Genomic DNA, 12,203 nt, shown 5'->3' on the forward strand with positions numbered 1-12,203 from the left:
TGGCTTTAAAATAAGCTTTACGAAACAAATTAGCGAGAAATGACATTTAAACTAAAATTGAAATTGTAACAGAAGCATTAGAAGCTATAAGACATGGGCGGGATTCTCCGAGCTCCCGCTCCGAAATCACGTTCGGCGCAGGGGAGGAGAATGGGGCATCACACCCGCGATCGGGTCTGACGCCTTCCCGCGATTCTCCGGAGAATCGTCGCCAGTCGCGCGCGCGCTGTCGATGTGGCGCTGGTTGGAGGCCATTGAAAGAGGTCCCCATGGCGATTCTCAGCCGGCAGCTGGCCAAGTTCCCGCCGGCGTAGTTCACTCATGGTTCTGTTGCTCTTTGTGTCCTCTCTTTAATTGGCTCTGTTTATGGTGGTTAATATGGTCGCCTTCCTTAATTCTAATTACCTTTGCTCAAGAGTTGCCAGGTATCTTTCGATACCGTCTCAAGGTTCAAAACCGAATACTGATCAAAGACTTGATACACCAGTTAGTAAGTTCGAAATCAATGCTCATTTATTTACCCAGTCAAATATACTCATGCACAAAACTCTACCAACTAAACTATCACTACCACTAAAGCCAATACTTAGCTTTGGGCGCCCAATCAGTCAGAGGAACAATGGACGCTGTCCGGTTTTGAGGCTGCTGGGGTCGAGCTGGTACGGAATAGCAGATATGAGCGCCTGTCTCGTAGCGTGCGTTGACTTTGGACTTACTTGTTCTGGTGCAGCTGCTAGGCAGGTCTCTCCTTGCTGAGAGCCAAGGCCAAGGGGGATCCTTCTTATACCTGTAGGGGGCTTCGCGCGCTTTTGGGCGGGCCTTGAACTTGGTCCCAATTAATTGGACCGCATTTTGATCATCGGTATCGATTTCCTCCAATAAAGGGGTGGGTGCCCTGATTGCTGGGCGCGTCCTAGGTGGCCATTGGCCTGCTTTGTTCTAGTCTCCTCTGGTGCCGGGGTGTCTGCCTTAGTATCGTTTACCTAAATGTTACTCTTTTGTCCCCGGAGATGGCTCATTAGTATGGTAATGGCTTTGCAGTATCGGTCTTGTCTGGGAGCTACAGCTCCAATCAACAGACAAACCTTGCACCTGCTTGCTTTCTCAGTATTGTCCATTTTCCCTGCGTTCTTTGCAAAGTGTCCATTTTGTAATCGGGACGTTCTACCCGGCGGGAGCTCGGAGTGGCGGCTGCGGACCGAGTCCACGGCCACCCTGGTAGGGGGCAGGGGGATCTGTCTGCGGGTGAGGCCTCCAGGACGGCCAGACTCGCGATTGGGGGCCACCGATTGGCAGGCACACGCGATCTGGGGGTGGGCCTATGGTGTTGGGGCTGGCTTGCTGTGTGGGTCGGCCATGATGCGCAGGGCCGCCATAGCCGGAAGTGCAAGGACTACTGCGAGTGATTTGCGCCCGTTTTCATGCGGGCATGGGGACATAGCCCCATTTTCAGAGAATTCCGCCCCATAGAAATCGGTCAATTTTAATAAGTAGCTGAATTGTTCTGTCATCGTTCAGTAATTGCAGAGATCTATTCTGACATGACACTGCAAGTTAACACTCACTCCAACCGTTTATCTGAAGCAATTTGCTTTGTGAATGTAATTCTTTTAAAACAAAACCTTAAAACCCTCCTAATGGATGGAAAAAGATGAAACATTCAATTATCTTTGACTTCCAATAGCTACTTGTTTTAATTGTGCTCGTGTACCAGCCACTGACACAATCATCAAACATTGCCTGCTTCAAACTAACTGAGTTATTTTCCATAATCCTTGGTATAAAATGTAATTCTCAACCAGTTTATTTCTGCAATGTGGCTTAATCCTCAATGGCCTTTTTCAGACACCTGTAATTAGTTGACACTAGATCTGAAATTGGGGTTACCTTTTTACGAAAGGGCTTTATTTGAATGACTACATGCTTATGTTGTTTGTACAAAGTAAGCTGGAAGAAATGACCGTTCAAAAACTGTGATGTGTAATTCAGATGGTGGAAGCTGAGCTGTCTTCCTAGCCAGTAAAGGATATTAAAATGAAAGCTACTCCATGAAACGACACAAGACAGCAATTGTTAAATTAAATATTTCCTTACAGCTGCCACAGAATAATAACGGTCTCAAATCACAACACTGAGAGATCTGGACAGACCAATATTTCATTTCTCAAGAATGTGTTAGTACTGTTCATGCCAGTGTCATCTCTCACTTAATCATAAAAGACTCCTTGCTGGGCTGTAATGTCAACGTTTGGAGCTAACCAATTTAATCGGATTGAGCCGTTTAGCTATTGTTCAGATTGTTGGCCTTCACACACCCACATGATCTGTTAGGTTGTTAACTTGCCAATATTTAACCATGGTGGCTGTCCAAAGGTGGGAGGAGACAAAGGAAAGTTGTCCTTAATTTTGATTGTATTTCTTATTTGAGTTTTCCAAGTATTCTTGTTTACCATTAAGTAGGCTGTGTATACACTTATACATTTAGGGATGAAATTTTCACTTTGTTCTTAGTTCCTGTTCTACAGTCATTAGTCAAACGGCGAAGGGAACATTCTGAGGCACCGTTCTGATATCTAAGATTAGAAACGTGATTGCCCTGTTTTTGGGTGCAGGGGTTGCGATTGATGATCTATCCTTGCCTTGTCAGATTGAGGTGGACTTGACATACACACCTCAGCTGAATGATTGGATGAGTAGGGATGAGTGGGCCCTGTACTGCTATATTCTTCCTCGGGATTCAGTCTGCCTTTGCATTCAACCGGAAAGCCCAGAGGCACAGTTTAGAAATTATGTGGTGTAGTCCATCTGCTCTTCTTAAAGACAGGCTGTCCTCCTTAAAGGGAAGCTGCTTTGGAGAATATTGCTGCAATTTGAACATGGCAAAATGAACATTAGGGCAGAGAGTGTGAGAGCGAAGAAGAGAGAAGAGAGAAAGAGAAAGAGGGAGATCTGAGGTGATGGCTACAGAATGGTGGATTTGACAGGAGGAGTAATGCCATTGCTCAATGAGGGGCTATTGAGGCTCTCAAGCACCACCCGCGGAAGGGTACTGAAGGGCGAGGTGGACAATACCTGGAGTCTTCATCTGAGGGTCAGGCAACAATGCCATAAGTCTAATGTTCTCCGACAGATGGTCAAGGACGGTGATACTCAGGGCTCATGCCTAACATCCAAACACTGCACCTCACCCTCACAGACCTTCCACAGCTGTGACCTGCCCAGTCACAGCAGCCCCAGGATCAGGACAGACAGCCACAGCGTACAGCACAGATGGAGGCCTTGTCTCTTGATGTGACACTCACAGCAGTCATCTCAGATATAAATAATGCACCTACCTCAGAGGTTAGTGCAGATCTGGGATTAGCATGTGGTGAGTCATCGGATTGAAGTGGATCGCAGGCAGGACAACGGGAAAGGATGATTCATTTTCCAGCTCACTGGAGGGCGAGGGCACAGGCAAGTTCAGGGGCAGAGGAATCGGGATAATGCCGATGGGCAATGCTGAGATGCAGCTGGGGGCATTGGCCAGCCTGCCAGGCAGTCTCAAGGGGCACAGAGGACTTGGGCTCCAAGTGGGAGAAGGCACAGTGCACAGCTTGCCCTCTCTGTTGCTATCCCTCTCTGTTGTGCTGCAGACCCGAGGTACTGCCACTGTTGCCCAATACCTGTTGCAGCCTTTGTGCGTATAGGTTACTTACTCCCATGTCATTCCTGAGAGGATGTAGCAGAGGGTGTACCAGTAAATACAGGAAATCACCGCAATAACCTTAAAAATGTTGCAGAGTACTTCAAAGCACTTTGCAATAGAAAAAAATATTTAAAAAGACCATGCCAGCTATTTGGGTGGTGGCCTTTTAAATAAGAATGTGCAAGGCTGGGCAAAGCCTCTGCGAATGTAACCATTTCCAACCGGGTCTGATTTACACCACAGGACCACGGTTTCCATATTAAAAGGGGCCTTTCTCCTGAAACAGGTGGGTGCTTTGGGAACACAGTGATAGACCATTTTAAGTGCCTCCAATAACGTGGAAGGCGAGTCCGATCCATTCCTGTACTCTTCAATGGCTATGGTTATGCTTTCCCAGAACCCCCTCACCACTATTAGCACCGCACCTTGGAATTGGATTTGGGTTTATTGTCACGTGTACCGAGGTACAGTAAAAAGAATTGTTCTGCGTAGAGTCCAGACAGATCATTCCATATTTGAAAAACATAGGACATATGATAGATACACAAAGTAAATACATAGAATAGGCACCGTGTGAAGCATAAGGAATGTAGTCCTACTCAGTAGAGAAGATGTGTGGAGAGATCAGAATAGTCCATAAGAGGGTCATTTAGGAGTCTGGTAATAGCGAAGAAGAAGCTGTTTTTGAATCTGTTAGTGTGTGTTCTCAGAATTTATATTTCCTACGTGTTTCTTTCTACGTCTTTGATTATGCTGCCCGCTTTCCCAAGGCAGCGGGAGGTGCAGAGTCAATGGATAGGAAGCGGGTTTGCGTGATGGATTGGGCTGTGTTTAAGATGCTCTTAGTTTCTTACGGTCTTGGGCCGAGCAGTTGCCATACCAGACTGTGATGCAGCCAGATAGGATGCTTTCTATGGTCCATCTGTAAACATTGGTGAGAGTCAATGTGGACATGCCGAATTTCCTTATTTTCCTGAGGAAGTATAGATGCTGTTGTGTTTTCTTGGTCGTAGCGTTGACGTGGGTGGACCAGGACAGATTGTTGGTGATGTGCACACCTAGGAATTTGAAGCTGTCAATCATCTCCACCTCAGCACCATTGATGCAGATGGGGGAGGGGGTGTACAGTACTCTGCTTCCTGAAGTCAATGACCAGCTCTTTCCTTTTGCTGACATTGTGGAAGAGATTGTTGTCATTACACCATTCCACTAGGTTCTCTATCTCCCTCCTGTACTCTGACTCATCATTTTTCGAGATCCGATCCACTACGGTCGTGTCATCAGTAAACTTGTAGATGGAGTTGGAGCCGAATTTTGCCCCACAGTCTTGTGTGTACAGGGAGTATAGTAGGGGGCTAAGTACATAGTGTTGCAGGGCCTCGGTATTGAAGACTATCGTGGAGGAGATGTTGTTGTTTATTCTTACTGATTGTGGTCTATGGGTCAGGAAGTTGAGGATCCGGTTGCAGAGGGAGGAGCCAAGTCCTAGGTTTTGGAGTTTTGATATGAGCTTGGCTGGGAGTATGGCGTTGAAGGAGGAGTCGTCAATGAATAGGAGTCTGACGTAGAAGTCTTATATCTAATCTCCATGGTGCCCGCTGGAAGGGATCTGTCCCCAGCTTAAGGTCCACAAAATGTAGAGCATGGTCAGAGATTACTATGGCCAAATACTCCACCTTTCTGACCCCCCGGGGACAAGGACTTACCCAACTAAAAGTAGTCTATCCTTGAGTAGACCTCGTGCACGTGGGAAAAAATGAGAATACCAATCTTGTGGGTGCAGGAATCTCCACGGATCCTCCCCCCACCACCTGCTCCATTAAGGTCCAAAGCATCTTTGACAACCCCGAGAGAGCCAGAGATTTAGGCCTCGATAGATCCAATTTGGGTTCCAGCACACATTTGAAGTCTGCCTCCAAGATCAACCGATGGAAGCCAGCAAACCCTCAATAAATGTCAAATCATCGCAGTTAGGGGCATATGCATTGACCATAACCACCAAAGTTCTTGCCAAAGACCCACTTACTATCACAGACCTACCATTGGGGTCCGCCACAATTCTAGTGGCCGATAGGGGCACTCGCTTATTAATCATAATTGGTGCTTCTCGAACTCTACCCACCCCTCCTGAGTCTGGTCTGATCCCTCACACGCAAATGGGTCTTCTGCAAAAACACCACATCAGCATTTAAGATCTTTTGATGAGTCACTGGGGCACCCAATCCTCTTATGCTGCAGGTGACCAGCCGAATTGCCACTCCTTCCGGAATCAGCCACTTCCATTGTCAGGGACATACACACAAATCTTTAAGAAGTATCGGTCCTCCCAAGATGGCAGCCAAGCCCACTCCCAGAAAAACAAAAAGAATGTTTGAGATCAGCCATCAGCTAACCCCTCCCCCTTCCCCCATCCTCCCTTATTGCTCCTCAAATCCCCAATCTGAACACAGACCCACAACTTCAGCAATCTCCCCCCACATTCCCCAACCCCGACACTAAGCACACCAAACCAAATCAAAGTGGTCTTACAGCTGCAGATCCTCCCCTCACCTCACTCCCGTTTACCAGCATTATACACTGCTAGTGAGGTAGCTCCCACCAGGTCAATGAAAAGGACAACACGAGGATCAACTATTCCTCAAAAGAAAAAGGGACCTGTAAACCATGCAACAGAGAAAATTCCCCATCACCCCCACAAACAGAGAGAACAAACTTCAATGATAGAATATCAACAACTATATACCGAATATCTCCACCACCCCCTTCAGTCTGCAACCCTCACAAGAAACCGCAAGAAAATCCCCCATACACTAACTTTTGTTTAATTGGACCCCAGTCCATATTTGTTAATGAACTCCTCCATCTCCTCAGGTGTCTCAAAATAAAAGTCCTTCGCCTCGTGTGTGAACTGCAACTCGCCAGGTACACCACTTCAGAATCAAACACCTTTCCTGCAGATAGCAGCCTTTAACTTGTTAAAGGCCGTCCGCTTCCTCGCCAGCTCTGCCTCCACGTCTTGATAGATCCTCATCAGGTTTCCTTCCCATTTCATATCACGATGCTCCTTGGCCCACTGCAGGACCTTCTCTTTCTGTCCGAATGATCAACCCGCGAGGTGGCTCATTTGGCCAAAGCTTCTTCCTGAGCATCTGATGGACCTTGTCGAGTACTCGGGGGGGGGGGGGCACCCCTGCTATCTTTGCATCTAACAACACAAGCTGCTTATCGTGCCTTGTGAGCGCCTCCTGAACACCTTCCAGAATCTCACCATGTTCTATCACCGTCCCGACGGCTTTGTCAAGCTTCACCCGGAGCGGGTCCAACACTTCCGCAATCAACTTGCATAATCTCTCCGAGATCAACTTCCACTGCCTCTCAAAATGTATTTCAAATTGTATATTAAATTCCATAGCCAGCACGTCCGATAGCATATCCATTGTAATCGGGACAACCGATGATTGCAGCTGAGCCGTCGCCATCTTTGCTAGCGAGGAGTTCCAAGAGGCTTCCGGTCCGTCGAAGAAATGTCTGCCCTGATTTTCCTGGTTACTTCTCCCTTTCACATGGGCATGAATTTGGCGCGGGGTGAGCCTGTGGTGCCAATCTGGGCTGTTTTGTAACGAAGATCACCCGAATAAACAGGCAAAAATACATCAGAGAATGCAGATTACAGCCGGAGCTACCAAAAGTGCAACCTCCATCTGACATACCGTCACCCGGTGGCCCGGCAGGAGGTCTCTCCGAAGGGATAAGACCAATCCTTCTGTGCCTGTATATATACCAGTCTTTGCTTTCTTTTGTGCATGAGGACGGCCGTTAAAAACGGTGCCTGACCTGTGAACAACAAAGTTGCTGGTGGAGTAGGCTCAGTCAGACCCGCCCGTCAGTGTGACATCATGGGACCCGCCGCTTAAACGTTCATGCACTACGTTCCAGGAAATATGGCGGAGAAAGCCGCTATTGGTACCAATGGCTTCAACACCGCTTTTCCCGCCCATTGCCACACTGCAAAAAAAAGATAAAATTCCACCCGGAGAAGATCCTGAGGGGACTTGATAGGATGGATATTAGGAGGATCTTTCCACTTGTGAAGGAGACTAGAAGAAGAGGGCACCATTTAAGAATAAAACTCTCTCTTTTACGATGGAGATAAGGAGAAAGGTTTTCTCTCAAAGGGTCATTAGTCTGTGGAATTCATTTCCCCAGAGAATAGTAGATGCTGAGTTATGGAATTTGTTCAAAGTAGGGTTGGATGAAGAAGTGTCATAGGGACTCGAAATGTTAACTCTGTTTCTCTCTCCACATACGCTGCCAGACCGACTGGGTTTTTCCGGTCTTTTCTGTTTTCATTTCAGATTTCCAGCATTCGCGGAATTTTGCTTTTATTTTAGATAATGTTTGATGCACTGGGGAGTCAAAGGTCATAGGGGACAGACAGGAAAGTGGAATTGAGGTCACAACCAGATCAACCATGGTCTTACTGAATTGTGGAGCAGACTCGAAAGGCCGAATTGCCTACTCCTATATCCCATAACTTCATTACAGTGTTAATGTAAGCCTACTTGTGACACTAATAAATTATTATTATTATTCCCATGTGAGATTATTAAACCTTTACAAAGTCAGTTACCACCCTGTTAATGCCAGGTGGAGGGAATCGGAATCAATCCCATCCTCCTGAAATCGTGGGCGGGTTTCTCCGCTTGCTGACGCCGATTTCGTAATCGGTGATCGGGCGGAGAATTCCTCTTTACGACTGAATCGAGGGCAGCGCCTGTTCTTGGATGCTCCGCCCACTCCAAGACGGCATCATCGGGGAGTATGACACACGCCGTTGTCAGGACAACCTCAGGACGGTACCTGAAGGCCTTCCCCTGACGCTCCACCCCGATGGGCCGAGTTCCCGATGGCCCGGGGCACGTGTGCTCTCAGTTTTCGGCAAGCCGGCGTGACGGCTGCGCACTGTGTCCACCTCCGCCACGATCGGGACTGGCTGGGGGGGGGGGGCTTCGGCGAGGTCTGGGGGGGACTGGTGGGGGTTGGCCCGAGGGTGGCGAGGGGGGATGTCCAGGAGGACACTATTTGGCAGGTTGGGTCTGCACGTGGCCGCCGCCATGTTGAATGGCGCAACCGCTGCAGGTCGTGCGCATGCGCTGCCACGCACCCGGCAATCCGCTGCCTGTTTATTTCATGAGGGCCGTGTGTTTTACATGGCGCAGCTGCTAATCCCTCACCGGTTGGAGGGTCGGTGCTGGGGTCTTGCCAATTTTTTCATCGTAGTACTAGATACTTCCACCAGACATAGTCTCAAAATCGGAGAATCCAGCCCCGTGCGTGTGTGTGTGTCTCTTTCCTCACCTCATTAGTCAGTCCACTGTGAGTGACTTAGAAATTTGGGCTTGGCTGGTGAGGGCCTTTTTATGATCCCGCCCTCTCCTCCAAGAACTGTTGACAAAATCAATGGTTTGTGGAGAACAAGTAGCCGAGCATACCCTGGATTTCCCCTTACAATCCCAGGAGCATTCATCTGTTCCTTAAATTGCTGTGCAGTGGCAGATAAAGGTTATATGGACCGAGTTCATCCAGTTATTTCAGTGGATAGGGGTGGGAGGTGGGGGTAAGTAAAATTAAAACATTACATTCCAATTGGGATAGGTTAACCTCTGGGACACTGTCTACCGGACGGATGAAACTAACGGTCTAATCTATGGTTTTGACTGATTATGATCACTTCTGTCACCCTAAGTTGTCTGGTGTTACCTGTTTTGTAGTTCAGTCAACCAGTTTGGTAGTTGAGTGACTACAGTTATCCAGTGAATGGTTGGATCCAGATAGTTTACAGGGCCCAGTCTGAATTATTTGGATGTCAAATTAATTTAGAATCTGCTTTGTGAAGTGTGCTGTTTGCATTACAACCGTAGCAAAACTAACGTACTGGGCTGAATTTTTCCTCCCAGGTTAGGATCTTGATGCCAGCACATTTCCAGGTCCTGCTCATTGGTGGCCAGTGCTCCAATTATGGATGGTGGGTGGGATCCTGAGGTTCTGGGCCAATAGAAGGGGCATAAGCATGGAAAGATCAAGGGCCCAATCATCAGGGGTGAGCACTGCTGATGTTAGTAGGGGAGGAAGAGGGCAACTCAAGATGGAGATGACTTCAGAAGAGCCTTTATAAATTTTTAAATTCAAGAAGGCCTCAGCTGCTAGGCTTGTCATTGTAGATGATCGACCTCTTCACTGGATGGCCATAAGGCACAGTTGTGGCCCAAAGGTTATGGTGGGTGTGTAGGGGGTTTCTGTACAGAGTGCTGCTCCGACAATCCCCCCCTCCCCTGCACCCCCCCCCCCCCCTCCGCCCACCAGCCTGCTTCAACAAGAGGCCAGCATACTGATTAGAAACTTCCAGCTGTCATCCTCTCTGGCCTTAATATGACCTTTAATTGGTCTCATGCCCCCCGCCCCCTTCACCCTACGATCCTGCCTGAACAGAAATGGTCCAGAGGTGACACCATGGCAGGAGACTGGCACATTAGCCACTAATGAGATATTGCGGGCCTGCCCCCCATCAGTTCTTTCTTCTCACACAATCACACAACCTTTATATAGTGCAGAAGGAGGCCATTCAGCCCATTGAGACTGCACTATCTCTTGGAAAGAGCATTCTACCTAGTCCCACTCCCCTGCCTTATCCCCATAACCTTGCACATTCTTTCTTTTCTGAGAGCAATCCAATTCCCTTTTGAATACATCAATCGAACCTGCCTCCATCTCTCTCTCAGGAAGTTTGTTGCAGACTCCAACCACCCTGTGGGTGAAAAAATGTTTCCTCCCATCACATTTGCCAATTGTTTTCAATCTGTGCCCTCTAGTTCTTCATGTCCTCTCCTGTGGGAGCAGTTTCTCACTCACTATTTACACTGCCCATACTCCTCAGGATCACGACTACCTTTATCGAGTCTCCTCTTGGGAAAACAGTCCCAACCTCTCCAATCTATCTCCATAGCTACCATTCTTTATCCCTGGAATCATTCCTGTGAATCTCCTCTGTACTCTCTCCAGTGCCTTCCCATCCTTTTTCAAGTATGGTGCCCAGAACTGGACGCAGTGCTCCAGATGAGGCCTAACTTGGGTGAACAAAGATTCTGCCTGATACAATTGTTTTAATGGACTTTTCTTTTCAACAAAATGGCACAGGTGAAAATTGAATTGATGCAGAATGTCCACCACAGATCCATAGTTGTTTTGTTTCAGAGCCCATGTACAGTGCTAGTTTGCTCATTATTCCAATCATCCATTGGAATTTGGCATCTTTGGAGAATTAAGACCAGAAGACCTAGGAGCAGAATTAGGCCACTCGGCCCATCAAGTCTGTTCCGCCATTCAATCATGGCTGATATTTTTGTCATCCCCTTTCTCCTGCCTTCTCCCCATAACCCTGATCCCCTTATTAATCAAGAACCTATCTATATCTATCTTAGTGACACTCGGTGATTTGGCCTCCGCAGCCTTCTGCGGCAAAGAGTTCAACAGATTCACCCACCCTCTGGCTGAAGAAATTCTTCCTCATCTCTGTTTTAAAGGATCGTCCCTTTAGTCTGAGATTGTGTCCTCTGGTTCTAGTTTTTCCTACAAATGGAAACATCTTCTCCACATCCACTCTATCCAGGCCTCGCAGTGCAATAAGGCATCCCATAATAATTTACGCAATAGTAACCTGGACATCAGATGCAACTTGGGTGATAATTTGAGCTGTGTTTTTCTCTTTAGTATCTTCGCCTGTCCTTCTACATTTCCATCATGAAATTTGATTTCTGAAAAACAAATATAGCAAGCTGATACACTGCATATCAAAAATCCTGCCGATGCATTATATAAATATATATCTATAAAATGAAATATTCCGCTTGATTAAACATTGTCTCATGTTGGGGCACTCTCTCCTCGTAAGATCTAACATTCTTTTGTAAAGTATTTGTTATTTTCACCCCATTTGCCCTTCGGTGAATTACTGAGTCAGCTCCTTGGCAGGGTGAAGGCAGGCAGGGTGACTTATTGTTAGCTTGCTCCCAATGTTAATGGGAGGAAATGTGCACAGACAGTCCGTGATGCCTTTGATTTAATTTGTGGTTTTATTCGTCGTGGAGACGTTCCAAAGCTCTGCTCAATAATTTACCCATTTCAACAAAACAGAAGCAGAAAATAGCATTTCTCTCCACTGCCCTGTTATTTTGTTGTGAATCCACTGAGCTTTTCTACTGGCTCCAAGTTGGGAGGGTGGGGGAGAAGGTTTTCCTGTCATTTCGCAGTAATTCAAAGAGGCGTGGGTCACTGAAGATTATGGGGCTTGATTCTCCGCTCCTCGACGCCGAAATCGCGGTTGGCGACGGGGTGGAGAATCCGTTTTGGCGACAAAATCGGGAGCGGCAGCGGTTTTAAAATTCTCCGCCCCCACGGAAATCTGCGTACGCGTGGAGTACGCCGTGCCAAGTATTCACTGCCTCAGGCCATGGAGTAC

The sequence above is a fragment of the Scyliorhinus canicula genome, chromosome 15, assembly GCF_902713615.1.
Source record: "Scyliorhinus canicula chromosome 15, sScyCan1.1, whole genome shotgun sequence".
In the NCBI taxonomy this organism is placed as follows: Eukaryota; Metazoa; Chordata; class Chondrichthyes; order Carcharhiniformes; family Scyliorhinidae; genus Scyliorhinus; species Scyliorhinus canicula.